Source organism: Zea mays, chromosome 2 (assembly GCF_902167145.1).
Source record: "Zea mays cultivar B73 chromosome 2, Zm-B73-REFERENCE-NAM-5.0, whole genome shotgun sequence".
NCBI lineage: Eukaryota > Viridiplantae > Streptophyta > Magnoliopsida > Poales > Poaceae > Zea > Zea mays.
This window is the reverse complement of record NC_050097.1, coordinates 144155576-144174978: the sequence shown is the minus strand read 5'-3', so window position 1 is coordinate 144174978 and position 19403 is coordinate 144155576.

The following is a 19403-nucleotide window of genomic DNA, read 5'->3' as shown; positions in this document are numbered from 1 at the left end:
TAGTTGGAGCTATCCACCAGCCGCCCAACAACTTAAATCCAAATCGAGGGTTACCTTGTAATCCAAAACATGCAATTCACACTCCTCTTAGAAACATCCTCAATCAAACATATATAACAATATTATTGTAATAAAACTCAACCATGAAAAACATGTTGAAAACAACATAGGCATACATGTATATCACAAGCATAATAACAACTTCAATCTCACAAAAGACCAGCGATATCAATCGTATTAATAAAACAATATCAAAATTTAGAAATGAATTATGTCAGGCATTAAGTCATAAACAACTTACCACATCACCGTAAAGGAATAGGGAGGGTGAAATTATTTCATCTGCACTTTCAAAGACATTAACATATATCAAAGATATTTGAACCCATACCCTTCCTATATATGCAAGTGTGTCAAATTTATCTTCAAATTGCCAAGAATCTAAAGCCTATGCTTTGATGCCAACTGTAACACCCCGGGATCCACAAACACCCCAAAATGCTACTAAACTACACAACTAACATTCATATATAAAATTTCGACAACATCTCCTTTGAAAATTTGTATAAACGTGGAAGCAACAGAGTATAAACAGATATCATGATAAGAAAACATACTAGACATTAATAATCTGCTAGCAATGAGAAGATAATCATAACGACATAAACTGAATTAACTAGTGTGCTTGACTAGTTAAAAACAAACATCATTGACAAGAAGTTTCTAATTAAATCATGGTTGTGCCTGGGCAGCGTTATTATGAAAGTGAAGGTGGACGTGCTGCTACTTACCTCATTCCCAACATGAATCAAGTACCTGTATTGAGTAATGCAAGAGTGAGATGAAATATCTCAGCAAGTAAATTGTTTTGACGAGATATTTAAACCAAAAAAATGAAATAATCAACATTTTAAAGGGATCACAATTGAGATCAGAAATACTTGTATAGAACTCATTAGTCCCAAAATAACCAATAATATCTCATTTCCTCGAAAAACCACAATAGGTTGTATAACACTTCCCTGCGTCAACAATACCTGCAAATATCACTTCAATGTATGCATAGGAATGCAATGTGTAAGTCCTCTGCCTTCATACCTCTTAGAGTATAAAACCACACCATCTGCAAATATCACTTCAATGAATGCATATGAACCCAAGAGACCTTAAAGGGATTCTTGAGACGGGCTCAAAATGAGTTCGGCTTAAGGATCACAACGGGACGGAGTTCAAGAACTCTCAAATTGAAGGCTTCCTTGAGGTGGAGGGAATCAAGCATGAGTTCTCTTCTCCCTACACTCCACAACAAAATGGTGTAGTGGAGAGGAAGAATCGAACTCTATTGGACATGGCAAGAACCATGCTTGATGAGTACAAGACACCGGACCGGTTTTGGGCCGAAGCGGTCAACACCGCCTGCTACGCCATCAACCGGTTATATCTTCACCGAATCCTCAAGAAAACATGCTATGAACTCCTAACCGGTAAAAAGCCCAACATTTCATACTTTAGAGTTTTTGGTAGCAAATGCTTTATTCTTGTTAAAAGAGGTAGAAAATCTAAATTTGCTCCTAAAACTGTAGAAGGCTTTTTACTTGGTTATGACTCAAACACAAGGGCATATAGGGTCTTTAACAAGTCCACTGGACTAGTTGAAGTCTCATGTGACGTTGTGTTTGATGAAACTAACGGCTCTCAAGTAGAGCAAGTTGATCTTGATGAGATAGGTAATGAAGAGGCTCCATGCATAGCGCTAAGGAACATGTCCATTGGGGATGTGTGTCCTAAGGAATTCGAAAAGCCTCCAAGTGCACAAGATCAACCATCCTCTTCCATGCAAGCATCTCCACCAACTCAAAATGAGGATGAGGCTCAAGATATTGAACAAGAAGATCATGAAGATGAGCCACCTCAACATGACGGCAATGATCAAGGGGGAGATACAAATGATCAAGAAAAGGAGGATGAGGAAGAACCAAGGCCGCCACACCCAAGAGTCCACCAAGCAATCCAACAAGATCACCCCGTCGACACCATCCTCGGCGACATTCATAAGGGGGTAACCACTCGATCTCGGGTTGCACATTTTTGTGAGCATTACTCTTTTGTTTCCTCTATTGAGCCACACAGGGTGGAGGAAGCACTTCAAGATTCGGATTGGGTGGTGGCGATGCAAGAGGAGCTCAACAACTTCACTAGGAATGAGGTATGGCATTTAGTTCCACGTCCTAACCAAAATGTTGTAGGAACCAAATGGGTCTTCCGCAACAAGCAAGATGAGCATGGTGTGGTGACAAGGAACAAAGCTCGACTTGTGGCCAAGGGATACTCCCAAGTCGAAGGTTTGGATTTCGGTGAAACCTATGCACCCGTAGCTAGGCTTGAGTCAATTCGCATATTATTGGCCTATGCTACTTACCATGGCTTTAAGCTTTATCAAATGGACGTGAAAAGTGCCTTCCTCAACGGACCAATCAAGGAAGAGCACATCGGGGACTTGCCAGTTCTTGGGAAGATCCTTGGTGTCATGGGCTTCAAAGAAGCAAAATTCGGTCGCTCTTTCCACCGCCGAAGCCGAGTACATTGCCGCAGGTCATTGTTGCGCGCAATTGCTTTAGATGAGGCAAACCCTGCGGGACTACGGTTACAAATTAACCAAAGTCCCTTTGCTATGTGATAATGAGAGTGCAATCAAAATGGCCGACAATCCCGTCGAGCATAGCCGCACTAAGCACATAGCCATTCGGTATCATTTTCTTAGGGATCACCAACAAAAGGGAGATATCGAGATTTCTTACATTAATACTAAAGATCAATTAGCCGATATCTTTACCAAGCCACTTGATGAACAATCTTTTACCAAACTTAGGCATGAGCTCAATATTCTTGATTCTAGAAATTTCTTTTGCTAAACTTGCACACATAGCTCATTTATATATCTTTGATCATATCTCTTTCATATGCTATGACTAATGTGTTTTTCAAGTGTATTTCAAACCAAGTCATAGATGTATTGAAAGGAAATTGGAGTCTTCGGCGAAGACAAAGGCTTCCACTCCGTAACTCATCCTTCGCCATCGCTCCAAGAAAAGGACCTTGTCTTTGGGGGAGAGAGTAAGAGCCCAAAGCAAAAGGACCGGACTTCGTCTTTGGTATAATCTTAACTCATTTAATTATGGCCAAAGGGGAAGATAGTACTTAATGGGCTCTAATGATTCCGTTTTTGACGATTCATGCCAAAGGGGGAGAAAGTATGAGCCCAAAGCAAAAGGACCGCACCACCACCAATTTCAAAAACTTAGTTTTTCAAAGAGTATTTTCAATTGGCATTCTTTTATGTTCAAGAAGGGGGAGAAAGTAGTATTTCAAAAATGATATATCAAAACCCTCTTAAACACTAAGAGGTGGATCTCATTTAGGGGGAGTTTTGTTAAGTCAAAGGAAAAGCATTTGAAACAGGGGGAGAAAATTTCAAATCTTGAAAATGCTTTGCAAACTCTTATTCATTTACCTTTGACTATTTGCAAAAGATCTTTGAAATGGACTTACAAAAGAATTTGCAAAAACAAAACATGTGGTGCAAAAGTGGTCCAAAATGTTAAAAATGAAAGAAACAATCCATGCATATCTTGTAAGTATTTATATTGGCTCAATTCCAAGCAACCTTTACACTTACATTATGTAAACTAGTTCAATTATGCACTTCTATATTTGCTTTGGTTTGTGTTGGCATCAATCACCAAAAAGGGGGAGATTGAAAGGGAATTAGGCTTACACCTAGTTCCTATATAATTTTGGTGGTTGAATTGCCCAACACAAATCTTTGGACTAACTAGTTTGCCCAAGTGTATAGATTATACAGGTGTAAAAGGTTCACACTCAGCCAATAAAAAGACCAAGTTTTGGATTCAACAAAGGAGCAAAGAGGCAACCGAAGGCACCCCTGGTCTGGCGCACCGGACTGTCCGGTGTGCCACCGGACATGTCCGGTGCACCAGGGGACTCAGACTCAAACTTGCCACCTTCGGGAATTTCCAGAGGCGACTCGGCTATAATTCACCGGACTGTCCGGTGTACACCGGACAGTGTCCGGTGCGCCAAGGGAGGTCGGCCTCAGGAACTCGCCAGCTTCGGGAAACTCCAACGGCTAGTCCGCTATAATTCACCGGACTGTCCGGTGTGCACCGGACTGTCCAGTGCGACTCCAGAGCAACGACTACTTCGTGCCAACGGCTACCTGCTGCGGCATTTAATGCGCGCACAGCGCGCGCAGGAGTCAGAATCGCCCATGCTGGCACACCGGACAGCAAACAGTACCTGTCCGGTGTGCACCGGACACCAAGGCGGGCCCACAAGTCAGAAGCTCCAACGGTCAGAATCCAACGGCAGTGATGACGTGGCAGGGGGCACCGGACTGTCCGGTGTGCACCGGACTGTCCGGTGCGCCATCGAACAGACAGCCTCCCAACGGCCACTTTTGGTGGTTGGGGCTATAAATACCCCAACCACCCCACCATTCATGGTATCCAAGTTTTCCCACTTCTCAACCACTTACAAGAGCTAGGCATTCAATTCTAGACACATACAAAGAGATCAAATCCTCTCCAACTCCACACAAGGCTTTAGTGATTAGCGAGAGAGATTTGCCGTGTTCTTTTGAGCTCTTGCGCTTGGATTGCTTCTTTTCTTTCTCACTTGTTCTTGTGATCAAAACTCCATTGTAATCAAGGCAAGAGGCACCAATTGTGTGGTGACCCTTGCGGGGAAGTTTTGTTCCCGGCTTTGATTTGAGAAGAGAAGCTCACTCGGTCCGAGGGACCGTTTGAGAGAGGGAAGGGTTGAAAGAGACCCGGCCTTTGTGGCCTCCTCAACGGGGAGTAGGTTTGCGAGAACCGAACCTCAGTAAAACAAATCCGTGTGTCTCACTTCATTATTCGCTTGCGATTTGTTTTGCGCCCTTCTCTCGCGGACTCATTTATATTTCTAACGCTAACCCGGCTTGTAGTTGTGTTTATATTTGTAAATTTCAGTTTCGCCCTATTCACCCCCCCCTCTAGGCGACTATCAATTGGGCACCAAGCTTTCGCTTAGTGTCGCTTTTCACCCTCAAACTGATGGTCAGTCAGAGGGAACAATCCAAACCTTGGAAGATATGTTGCGTGCTTGTGTTTTGTCATGGAAGGGTAGCTGGGAGGATCATCTTGCACTGGCAGAGTTTGCTTATAACAACAGCTACCAGGCTAGCATCAAGATGGCACCATTTGAGGCTTTGTATGGCAGGCGATGTATCTCCCCTCTGTGCTGGGAGACTTTGGGAGAGAGATCCCTGGTTGGTCCTGATTGGGTTCAGCAGACTTCTGAAAAGGTTCGGGAAATTCGTCAGAATATTTTGGCAGCTCAGAGCCGTCAGAAGAGTTATGATGATGTGAGGAGGCGGGATCTGGAATTCGCTGTGGGTGACCAAGTCCTTCTTAGGGTATCACCTACTAAAGGAGTTGTTCGGTTCGGTGTCTCTGGAAAGCTCAGCCCGAGATACATTGGACCGTTCCTATTTTGGCCCGAGTGAGCAGCCTGGTTTATCGCTTGCTGCTGCCGGATTCCATGGTAGGGGTACACTCGATTTTTCATGTCTCTATGTTGAGGAAGTTCTTGCGGGATCCGGACCATCAGATTGAGATGGAACCAATTGCGGTGCAGCAGGATCTGACTTTGGAGTGTCGTCCGGTGCGTATATTGGAATTCTCGGAGCGTGTTTTGAGGAAGAGATCAATTAAGTATGTGAAGGTCTTATGGACTAATCCGTCTGAGCGCGAGGCTACGTGGGAACTTGAGGAGCTGATGCGGCAGAAGTATCCGGAACTTTTTGTTGTGGGTAAGTGTTGTTGATTCATTAATCTTTCCTTTTGTCGTTCCGATAGAAGCGTCAGAATTCGAGGTCGAATTCTTTTTAAGGGGGGTAGAGTGTGATACCCGGTTTGCAAAGAAGAGAAGTTGGAGGGTATTCTTTTTGTTTTTTTCTCTCTTTCGGTGGTTGCGTTTTGGGAATTTGGAATTTGAGGAAAAATATTCACCAGTAGGGCAGTAGAATTTCTTTGGTTAGGCGCTTGCATCGGGGTCGGGAGCCGTCGCGTGGGCGTGTTGGGCCGCGAATGTTGTTTCGGCCCACTAACCCCCATAACCCTAGCCGCCATCCCCTAACCCCCCCCCTTCTTTGTGCAGCCGCCTCCCCATTCCCCTACCCTCTTGGCCACCGCCCCCCTCCCATCTCCTCCTTTCTCAAGCACTTGCAGCCACACATCAAACCCTAGCCGCCCCCCCATCTCCTCCTCCCAAGGTGCCATTCGTTGCCGCTCGAATCTCCGTCGCGTGGTGCAAATCTTCAACGGTTTCCGGTGGAGGGAGGAAGGGAGGAAGAAAAGGGGGAGAACCCAAGGTGATTTTTGTGTTTATCTCTTGTTCATTTTGTGCGGCAATCCAATTGTTTAGATGTTGCGTGTGCGATTTGGTAGAAGGGCTGTCCAGAATTTTAAGGGGGTGGACGAACAGCAGCAGAATTAGTGATTTCGGGGCATTTTTCGTGTAGAATTAAGGGGAATCAGTTTGGGAATCATGTAGAACTTTGGCATACCTTTCCAGCGAGTATTTATGCGCTCAATTTGGAGTTATAAATTAAAAGTTATCACCGTTTGAATCCGGGTATGTGGCTATAAAAAAAACAGATTTTCAGGGGGATGAACAGCAGCAGTATTAGCAGTTTCTGGTGATTTTTCTGGAGTAATTAGTGTTAATCATTATGAGAATCATGTAGGGCTTTATGTTATCTTTCGAACAAGTACTTATGCGCTCGATTCGGAATTATATTTTAAAAGTTATCGCTGTTTGAATCCGAATATGTCGCTGCCCAAATCAGGAAAAAACAGATTGCAGGGGTTGTCTTGTGGACCGTTTAGGGGTAATTAGATGTTAGAATTTAATCCTAAATTGTATACCAAACTTGTGGGGAAATGTATGTAGTTGTCTCTGGAGTTTTTGGTTGTCACCACTGCTGTCTTAATTTTAAAGTTATGGAATTGTTAAGCAGCGCCGCTGCAGTTTGGTTGGTGTGGGGGGAAATTATTACCCGCGGCGGGGTTTGAGACTGCGCGTAGGTGCGGCGTTGTTTTTGAGGTTTTTTATGTGAATTTGGTGCACTAAGTTGGGTGTCAAAAACAGGTGGTGCACTTCCGGATCGTTCTTAGGGATTTGCCCAAACTTCCGGTGAAGGCAAGTAAAACTGTGATGGTTATTCCGTCTGTCAAATGAGGAGTCTTATACTTGATCATGTTGTGCTATTGTGTTCATATTCATATTTTTTTATTGAGTACCATCATTTGAAAATGTTCATGTTTCATGGATTTCATATGTTGAGTTTGAGGTTTGATCATGTTACTCAAGTGGTTATTATGTGGAATGGGTGGAATTATATGTCTAGCACATTTTATTTGGGAAGAACTCATGATGTATTCATGCATAATGCACTCATCATCCATTGCATTGAAGTTTCATCGCGATCTTATGGTCCGACCATACCGGTACATTGAGCATCATATGTTGCCTGAGAGGGGTATGATGCAGCTTCATATCCTTAGAGATATGGAGGCAGAAGTCATTATTGCATCTGTAGCCATGTGCATTCATGGGAGAGGTGTGGAATCTATTATGTGGATGTGGATAATCTGGACTTGTGCATGGTGATTCTTCTTGGCGTTAAGTATTTAGTTACTTGTTTACTTGCTGCAATTTAATGTTCAAAAAGGAAGTTTTGAACCACGTGGTTGTTTAAGCACAGTTGATTTACAATGCCCAATTTGTTGTTGTTATGTTTACTTGCTGAGATGTGTCATCTCACATCTTGCATTGTTTGATGCAGGCACCTAATTTCTACTTTGGGAAAAGAGGGATGTAGCAGCACGGCCACTACACCTTTAATAAAGGAACCACCACTTAATAATTTTGTTAATCAGAGAGGGTCAAGTCTAGTGAATTACTTTGTTCTTGGTTGAGCATTTGTTTTGGGGTGGGCTGAGTTTCTTATCTCATTTATTTTGCTTCTGTTGGGTCATGAATGTGTTTTACCACTTTTGCATTTAGATTCTACTACGTGAATTATCTGTCTTTATATCCTGTATGAACTACATGTTTCCCCTCCTTGTTATGCTGGTTTCAAAGGAGGTGCTGCGGGATTTTGCAATATTTTCTCTCTTTATTACATCTCTTGTGTTGAGTAAGTTTGGTGGGAGGAGTTTTGGTAATATCCATTGTGTGTGACCAGTGGGGTGTTACAGTTGGGGAAGAGAGAGGACTTGTTGAAGGATGAGGCAGCAAGTCCTTCGTCGTCGGAGTCTGGAGAAGAGCAGTCTGAATCCCATTCTTTGCCAAAGTGTGCCTCGCCCTTTGCCTTCTTGTAGGCCTTCTTCTTCTCCCTCTTCCCATGCTTTTCTTGTTCCTGGTCATTGTTATTATCGGGGCATTGTGCTATAAAATGACCAGTCTTACCGCATTTAAAACAGGAGCACTTTCCCTTTGCTTTGCTCTTGTTGGGATACTCCTTGCGTCCTTTTAGCGCTGTCTTGAAACGCTTGATGATTAGAGCCATCTCATCTTCGTTTAGCCCGACCGCCTCAACTTGTGCCACCTTTCTTGGTAGCGCCTCCCTGCTGCTTGTTGCTTTGAGAGCAATGGGTTGAGGCTCATAGACGGGTAATGGACCATTAAGCGCGTCGTCTACATATCGGGCTTCTTTCACCATCATGCGCCCGCTCACAAACTTTCCGAGTATCTCCTCGGGCGTCATCTTTGTGTACCTGGGATTTTCACAGATGAGGTTCACAATATGAGGGTCAATAACAGTAAAAGACCTGAGCATAAGTCGAACGACGTCGTGGTCCGTCCATCTTGTGCTTCCATAGCTCCTAATCTTGTTGACCAGGATCTTGAGCCTGTTGTACGTTTGTGTTGGCTCCTCTCCCCTAATCATCGTGAACCTTCCCAGCTCGCCTTCCACCAACTCCATTTTAGTTATCATGGTGGCGTCATTTCCCTCATGTGATATCTTGAGTGTATCCCAAATTTGCTTGGCATTGTCCAAGCCGCTCACCTTGTTGTATTCATCCCTGCACAAAGATGCTTGCAAAACAGTGGTAGCTTGTGCATTTTTATGAACTTGCTCATTAATAAATACAGGGTTATCCGTACTATCAAATTGCATTCCATTTTCAACTATCTCCCAAATACTAGGATGGAGAGAAAATAAGTGACTACACATTTTGTTACTCCAAAAAGAGTAGTCCTCTCCATCAAAGTGTGGAGGTTTACCAAGAGGAATTGAAAGCAAATGAACATTGGAATTGAAAGGAATACGAGAATAATCAAATGAAAAATTTGAATTAATCGGTTTCTTTTTCTTGTTGTCGTCGTCTCTTGGTGAAGAAGATTCATCGCTGTCGTAGTAGACGATCTTCTTGATGCGCCTCTTCTTCTTCCCGTCCTTCTTCTTGTGACTCGAGCCAGAGTCAGTGGGCTTGTCGTCCCTTGGCTCGTTGAAGATGGACTCCTTCTCCTTATCGTTGTCCACCATCCCCTTTCCCTTAAGATCCATCTCTTCGGGCGATTAGTCCCTTAAGTGAAGATAACAACTCCGATACCAATTGAGAGCACCTAGAGAGGGGGGGGGGGGGGTGAATAGGTGATCCTGTAAAATTCAATACTAAATAGCCACAAGCTTGGTTATAAAGATGTTAGTGCAATAGAACCAATTTGCTATAGAGCGAGCTCTTGCGAATCACAATAATCACAGAGAAAGACAACACAAGACACACAGTGGTTTATCCCGTGGTTCGGCCAAGTATAACACTTGCCTACCTCCACGTTGTGGCGTCCCAATGGACGAGGGTTGCACTCAACCCCTTTTAAGTGATCCGACGATCAACTTGAATACCACGGTATTCTTCCTTATAGTTTTCTTCCTGTTTGCGAGGAATCTCCACAAGTTGGAGCCTCTCGCCCTTACAAGATTGATCACAAAGAATGCACGGAGTAAGGTTGGGAAGAGCAACGCACACTAGAATTAAATCCACACCGCAAACACGCACACAAGTGAGAAGATGAGCACACAAAACACACGCGGGGAGTTTGCAACTCGAAAAGTGCTCCAATCTCAAGAACGATGAACGATTGCGTGAAAGTGAGGACTAGAAGTCTTGGAATGCTTAGAGTGTGCTTGGGTGACTCCTCCATGCGCCTAGGGGTCCCTTTTATAGCCCCAAGGCAGCTAGGAGCCGTTGGAGGCCAACAAGGAAGGCCAAAGTTGCCTTCTATCGGGTGGTGCACCGGACAGTCCGGTGCACCACCGAACTGTCACTGTAGCATGTCCGGTGCGGATCTCCTTCCTAATTTGGCGCAGATGACCGTTGCAGTGCCGTGGCAGTTGGCGCACCGGACACTGTCCGGTGCACATCGGACAGTCCGGTACCCCCTGCCGACCATTGGCGCGGGCCACGTGTCGCCCACGGATTGCGCGGCTGACCGTTGCGCTCGCGGCCGTTGGCTCACCGGACAGTCCGGTGCACCACCGGACAGTCCGATGAATTATAGCCGTATGCCGCCAAATTATTCCGAGAGCGGCCTATTCACCAGAGTCCAGCCTGATGCACTGGACACTGTCCGGTGCACCACCGGACAGTCCGGCGTGCCAGACTGAGCAGAGATTTGGCTGCACCAAGCCAAGTCTTTTGGTTCTTTCCTTTTCTCTGTTTCTAGCACTTAGACAGAATACGTTAGTACTGAAAACAATGTACTAAGTCTAGAACCGTACCTTGTTACAAGATTTGCATCTTTTGCTTGTTTGGCACATAATATTTCACTCATTATGTGTTGGACACTTAATCACCAAAATACTATAGAAATGGCCCAAGGGCACATTTCCCTTTCAGTTGGACCAGGGCTTCCCCTAGTTATTTGGAAGCCCAGGTCTATATATATATATATAAAGTGACATAAAAATATGTACATGATTGTATGTCGTCCCTCCACCAGGAACATGCGTTCAGGCATGTCCCCCAGTAGATGCATGCATACGGTCCTATTTTTATGGTAGATCTGAACAATATGGCAACCACTAGGCACATCCGTGTGGTTCCTGTTTTTATACAGATCTAAAAATTATGGTAGGTCTTCGGAGTTTCCATTGCATGCGTACAAATTTTGAATGACATTTTCGTTCCCACAGCATAGACGCAAAAGTTGGATTCTAATATCGCGCAAAACATAAATCGTTATATAAAGTTACATAAATACCTACACCATACATCATAATTGATGAAAAAAATCCTAGTATGAGATCAACTAACAACCACATGCATAAAACAAAGGATTGGAGGAGGTCATCGCCGAAGTATGCCACCGAGGCCACCTGATCGGAGGAGTTGGTCACCGAAGGACGCCTGAACCGTCATGCGGACGACCAACCCTTGTGGCCCACGCCTCGTGTGGCCACTGCCGCTAGAGATGGTCACGCCTCGCGCGACCGATGGATGGGGTCATCGCCGTGCACGCTCGGGGTACCTCCGCCGTCGCGCGCGCCTTTGGTCGCCATCGCTGCATGAGCCTCTGGCCACTCGTGCCTCTCTGGGGCCGCGTCATCGCTGTTTGTGCCTCCCAGACCATCGTCGCCGTCGTGCCTCGGGTAACTGCCGCTGTCGTGCAAGGGGGAGGGGGACGTCGCTCGTGCGTCAGGATGGGGGCATCAAAAAATGAACCCTAGCGGCCTGGGGCTCCTTTTATAGAAGCCCAGACGTGGTGCGGCTGAACCGGATGGCACCATTGGGATAGGGCTTCCTCTAGTTATTGGAAGCCTATATATATATACATCACCCTAGGTGATGGACGCAACGGTCCATCACCTGAACCACCAGGCGTGCCCGCGTGGCTGTGCCCCCTCGCGGCTCCCCTGCGCCTGCCTAGCTAGCCGACCGAGCCAGCCTGCTCAGCTGGCCGACCGAACCGCTCCCGCGCCCGCCCGAGCCTATCAATATGAAAAATGACTGAAAAACAATGAATGCCTTAATGTTGTCTAGTGTCTAGAATGACTGAAAAAACCAACAATATCTGATAAACACAGGGAGAATGACTGAAACCAAAAAATGACTTCATGTTTCCCTGAAAATGATTTTATGTTTCCCTGAAAAACAGGAATGACTGACTTAGAAACAAAAAATGACAGGGAAAATATGCAAATGCCTGAAAACTAAAATCACTTAATGTTGCCTAGATGTTTATTAGAATGACTTAATATCTGGACTCCGGAATGACTTAATGTTACCTAAAATTCTTTAATGACTTAATATTTATGTTACCTAGACTTTGGAATGACTTAACGTTACCTAGAATGACTTAAATGTTGTATGGACGCTAGAATGTCTTAATACTTTCTAGAATGACTGAACCAATGACATAAGAAATGTCTGAGAAACCCCACAAAAATGGTTGAATACAATAAATAACTTAATGTTTTATGAAAAAATGACTTATATTTACTAGAATGACTTAATGTTGATTGGAATGACTTAATGTGAATAGGAAACGAGCCATGCGAGGGGTGGAGCCATGTGGGCCCGAGCCTTGCGAGGCAGAGTTGGGCGGGCCGAAGTCGCACAGGTGGAGCCGCACGTGCTAGGATGGTCCAGGTGATGGTCCATCACCCTAGGTGATGAATAGTGTGTGTGTGTGTATACTAGCCCAACGGTGTCATCTAGTTCAGCCGCACCACATCTGGGCGTCTATAAAAAGGAACCCCATGGAGCTAGAGTTCATTTTTGACGCCCCCATCCCGACGAACAAGCGACGGCGCCCCCTCGCACGCAAGGGCTGTTACCCGAGGCACGAGCGATGATAGGCAGTCCCTAGATGTCACACCCGGTTCTAGGGGCAAAACCGAATGCATAGCATATGTGTGCCAGGATCCATTTTCCACACATATGTTGACATCACAAGCGTAATATATCAAAAGACAATGCAATAAAGGCGTAAAGAGAGTAGAGTAGTCTTTATTACAACATCCAGATAATAGTATCTTAAACAGTATCATCAAAGTATAGCAGAAATAACATAGGTAATCCCCCACAGGAAGATGACCGGCGCATCGTTAGACTCAGTATTCATCGAAATCTCCATCAAGGTCTTCTTCATCACCCTCTGATTAAAATATTAGCAAGGGTCAGCTCACTTATGGTCGAGGCTCAGCAAGTCGAGGAAAAATTAATGCAAGTTTAACAAGGTAAGGCTAAGGTTAAGCGATAAGCATTTTAGTTGGTCAATATTTTATTAGCAACACCTGTCTTACTAATAAGTGTGTATCCAAGTATCCCAATTAAACAAAGGTATAAGAGTATATCAAAAACACTTAAGTGAAACCACTTAAGCAAACCATTGGCAGATCATCAGATCTCGATTTATTGTCCATCTTCAAGTTCAATTATCATGCGAGGGTCCAGGTTACTCTTAACCGTGAGCACGGCTGACATATCAGTTTTACACTCTGCAGAGGTGGTACAACTTTAACCACAAGCCGTGTATCCCATCTAGCCTGGGTTGTACGGACCCTTAAACACTGCCAAGTTGAATGGCTAGGGATCCACTATGAGGTTTTCACAAAATACACTTAATACAGAGAAACCTGCTAAGGTTTCCAAGTCGGTGTGGAGGCCCTTTGGGCGAGGTACCTTAGCCAAGAATATGTCCCCATGTTAACATGAGCTGCCACCATTGCCGCTCCCCCTCTTGCCCATATTTGAGGTAAGGTTGCTAGGTACTAAGCGCATTAAGCTAATTACCAAAGCCAGAGCCATGATAGCACTCGTGGTTGCACTGTTATCCTGGGTGGTCACTCTATGTTCCAATTAATATGAAATAATCTTGTTTAACCATCGGGTTAACACCATAATACCAATTTCATTTCCGGAACATTAATATCAATAATGAGTGACATCAAAATTACCAAGTTGAGCGGTAGCACAAATTTGCAAAGCATAGTATTTTCCCAGGGTAATTAAGGAATACAGTTGGTAAATCTAGGAAATCCTTAATTAAGGAAATCCCATCAAATTATGCAATATATCCAAAAAGTAAACATTATTATATGCATTAATTGGGTACAAATAGAATATGCAGAGGGAGAATCCACTTGCGTTGCTCGAAAGTGTCCTGTGGGTCGTCCTCAAACGAGTTTGGTTCGTCTACCCCACAATCAACTTCTAGCATCATTTTGTGTATCGTACATACAAAAAGAATACATACGCCAATATAAATAAACATACACCATCACATGAGTAATCATTCACCATTACATACACATTCATGCATCACACTTATTATACTCATGAATACGTCTTTAAAGCGTAGATATTTATTAATCATTATGGCTATTACCGCGAGTCATTATTGGTGAAAATATGAGTCAGTGTTTATGACACTAGTTTTCTCTAGTATAATATAGATAAACCAAACTTAATTATTTTCTTTATTACTAATAATAGACCTTTGAGTTTTATCCCTTTTCTTTCTAAATAGGATTTATACGTATAGCTAAAAATGTTCATTTCCAAAATTACCTAACATTAATATTCTAAAAATTAATGTAAATAATTAATTGGACTTTTAGTAACATCATCATGTTTATTATGACATCAATAAGTATTTTACTAATTCTAAGTAATTAAATGCTATACTTATGAACACGTTTATCATGACTATTAATAATCTAGATTTTAACATGACCAAGAAAATGGGATCTAGTTCTTATTTTTAATTTCTTATCATTAAAACTATATTTAACAATCTTTAACATAATATTATTTTATATACTAAAATGAACAGTTAATCACAAAGGATTCTAGTACCTTATCCCAAAATAACAATCTATGTACTTTCCAAATTATAAAAATAATGTCCATAAAAATACTACTGTCGGGGTTGATTCCAAATTACATGTATACTTCGGGGAGTAGCACATAAGACTTAGGACTTCTTTTTGATACATTTGCACTGCAGAAAATACAGAAATGATTTCTAGAAAATTAGGGGGCTGAAACGCAAAATGACTTTCTTCTACCTTGGGGCTTTTGCTCATGCGCAGGGGAGGGAGCTCGGCCGAGCAAGGGAGCGGGGCAAGGACCTCGATGTCGGGTGGGGCTCCGGCAGGGTGGCTCAAAGAACTCCGGCGAGCAGGCCGCGACGGCGCGACGGTGAGGCCCCGACGGTCGGTGGCGAAGAGCACGGGGAGCTTGGGTAGGGAAAAGGAGAGCTCGGGCGGCCTATTTATACAACGAGAGAGAGGAGAGGTCGCCGGGGGGGGAGAAACGGTTGGCCGACCATTAATGGCGGTGGCCATAACTCCATTGATTGAGAATGGGGAGTGGCGGAGGGAGAGAAGGAAACAGCGACGGTTTCCGGCGTAGGGAGAGCCGAACGGACGTGGCCGGGGCGCGGGGCGGCTCGGGTCGTGGGGTCGGCGGCGCGGCCAGGGCGCGCCTCCTGGAGGCGGCGGCTGGGGAAGGGGAGGGGTTATGGGGCGCACCGGCCTAGTGGCTCATGAGCCCTGATGGGCCGGTTAGGGTTAGGGTTAGCTGTTTTTTTTCTTTTCTATTTAAAAATGTAAATAAGTATATTTTTAAATGATTCAAAAATCATAATAATTATACCAAAATTATTTTTAACTAAAATATTTATTTTTGGACCTATATTTCTATATTATTTAATTGGATTTTCATTACGAAAGAAATTCCACTAAGCATCCAAAATCAAACATGAGCAAACAAAAAATTATTCTAGATGCAAATAAAAATAAAACATTAGAAAGAAAATTTATTGCCATAATTATAATTAATAAACTAAATGCATTATTTTTGTTGATGGTTTTTATAGTGTTACAAACCTACCCCTCTTAAAAGAATCTCGTCGTCGAGATTAAGGAACTTTTGAGAATAACTGGGGAAATTCTGCTCTGAGTTCATCTTCTCTTTCCCAAGTGGCCTCATCTTCTGAATGATGACTACACTGAACTTTGCACATGTTAATAACTTTACCCCGTGTAATTTTGCGAGATGTTTCTAGAATTGACAGGGTACTCCGAATAAGTCAAATCCTCATTAACATTCAGTTCTTCCATAGGTAACTCTTCCTCTGGTACTCTTAAGCACTTCTTGAGTTGTGACACATGAAATACGTCATGCACATCCGACAAACTATTGGGTAGCTCTAACGATACGCTACCTCACCTTTTCTTTCCAAAATTTTGAATGGGCCAATGTAGCAAGGAGATAATTTTCCCTTAACCTTAAATCTTTTCATTCCTCTGATCGGTGAAACTTTAAGGTATACGAAGTCTCCTACTTCGAATATCAACTCCCTTCTTCTATTATCAGCATAGCTTTTCTGTCTCAACTGTGCCGTCTTCAAATTATCTTTGATAACCTGTACTTGTCTTTCTGCTTCTTGGAGGATTTCTGGACCAAATACTTGACTTTCTCCGGTCTGATTCCAAGCGGTGTTCTACAATTTCGTCCATAAAGTGCTTCAAATGGTGCCATTTTTAGACTTGCTTGATAACTATTGTTATACGAGAATTCTGCATAAGGCAAACTTTTATCCCAACTTCTACCATGCTTTAGAGCGCAAGCTCTTAGCATACATTCCAACACTTGGTTTGTTCTTTCTGTTTGCCCATCCGTTTGCGGATGATAAGCTGAACTAAAGTTTAGCTTGGTATCCATGGACTCATGTAGTCTTTTCCAAAAGCGCGAGGTAAATTGGGTTCCTCGATCCGATACGATCTTCTTTGGTACTACATGTAGACAAACAATCCTCGACATGTATAACTCTGCTAACTGGGCTCCTGAGTAAGTTGTCTTCACAGGTATAAAGTGTGCCACTTTAGTCAACCTGTCTACTATGACCCATATTGAATCATAGCCATCCCGAGTACGGGGTAGTCCAACTATGAAATCCATACTGATTTCTTCCCATTTCCATTCAAGTACCTTGAGAGGTTGTAGTAATCCTACTGGTCTTTGGTGTTCGGCTTTAACTCGTTGACACACATCACATAGGGCAACATGAGTGGCAACATCTCTCTTTAAACCGTACCACCAAGACTTTTCCTTCAAATCCTGGTACATCTTAGTACTTCTAGGGTGAATAGAGTAAGCCAAATCATGAGCTTCTCTCAAAATAAGTTGGCGTAGGTGTTCGATTTCTGGTACACAGATTCTCTTTTTAAAACCATATTGTGCCTTGTTCATCTTCCGTGAATTCTGGGGCTTTACCCAATCCAATCAAAGCTTTAATTTCTTTAATTTTCTCATCAGATTCCTGTCCTTTATGAATCTCTTGTTCCAAAGTAGATTCAACTTCCATAACTGTTGCTTCCATATTGTTAAGCATACCAAGGTTGAGTTGTTCTATTTCCCAGCACAATTCATGTGACATCAAATGAGTAGTGATGTTGTTCGCTTGACCCTTACGACTCAAAGCATCAGCCACCACATTTGCTTTTCCTGGGTGATATTGTATTTCCAAATCATAATCTTTGATCAACTCAAGCCATGTTCTCTGTCTAAGGTTGAGTTCTTTCTGAGTGAATATGTATTTCAAGCTTTTGTGATCCATGAAGATTTTGCACTTGTTTCCAATCATGTAGTTTTTCCAAATCTTCAAAGCATGCACTACGGCAGCTAGTTCCAAGTCATGCGTAGAATAATTCTTCTCATGCTTTCTCAACTACCTTGAGGCATAAGCTATTACTTTTCCTTCTTGCATTAGCACACATCCAAGTCCTAGGTGTGGTGCATCGCAATACACATCAAATCCTTTGTGAATGTCTGGCATTACCAATATTGGTGTAGTGGTTAACCTTTTCTTGAGTTCCTCACAACATTTTTGGCATGCTTCATCCCACTTAAACTCTTTACCTTTCTCCAGTAGTGAGGTAAGAGGTCTCACTAACTTGGAAAAACCTTCAATAAATCTTCTGTAGTATCCTGCCAATCCAAGTAAACTTCTGATCTTGGACACATCCTTTTGTTCGTTGCTTCCAATTTAGTATTTCACTTATCTTTCCTGGATCTACTTTAATTCCACCATTAGTAACAATATGTCCTAGGAAAGCAACTTTTTCAGCCAAAAATCACACTTCGAGAACTTTGCATATAATTCGTTGTCACGAAGCTTTTGTAGGACTAGTCTTCATGTGTTTCTCCATTCGGAGAGTATACCAGTATGTCGTCAATGAATACGACCACAAACTCATCCAGATATTCCATGAATACTTTATTCATCAGGTTCATAAAGTATGCTAGTGCATTACTCAGTCCAAACGACATGACCAAAAACTCATATAATCCATATGTCGTGGTGAAGGCTGTCTTGGGTACATCTTCTGCTCGAATCTTTAACTGATGATATCCCGACCTTAGATCTATCTTCGAGAATATCTTAGCTCCCTTCATCTGATCAAATAAATCTTCAATCCGAGGTAATGGGTATTTATTCTTAATTGTTACTTCATTTAAACTTCTATAATCAACACACATTCTTCTCGAACCATCTTTCTTGCTCACAAATAGAACTGGGGCTCCCTAAGGGGATGAACTTGGGCAAATGAAACCTTTTTCTAGTAATTCCTCTATTTGTTTCTTCAGTTCAACTAAATGTTTGACATCCATTCTATAAGGTCTTTTTGAGATAGGTGCAGTTCCGAGTAATAATTCAATAGAAAACTCTATATCACGGCTAGGTGGCATACCTAGTAATTCCTCAGGAAATACGTCTCGGTATTCACACACTACCTTGATATTTTCCAGGGGCTTTTCTTCCAAATGATTTACCATTGTCTCTCCTTTTGCATCTATTGACGTGTATGTGCTAACTTGGAATCTTTCAGCCTGTGGACTTGTCAACATAATTGTTCCTTTGGCACATTGTATCACTGCATCACAACTTTTCAACCAGTCACATCCAAGAATCACATCAATACCATTGGATCCTAGGACCACTAGGTTGACTAGAAAATCTATTCCTTGAATCTTGAGATTAACATGGAGGCATGAGTGTGTGGCCTTCATATCACCTCCCGGTGAACTAATATGTAGCATCTTCTTAAGAGGGTACTTTGGTATGTTATGTTTTTCCATGAATGGCTCAGTTATAAATGAATGAGATGCTCCAGAGTCAAATAAAACTAAAGCAGGTATGGAGTTAATAAGAAACATACCATACACCACGTCGGCATCCTCAGGAAATGATTCTACTGTCACGTGATTAACCCTTCCTCGATTCTCGTTCTGCGGAGTTTTGTTCTGTTTAGATCCACG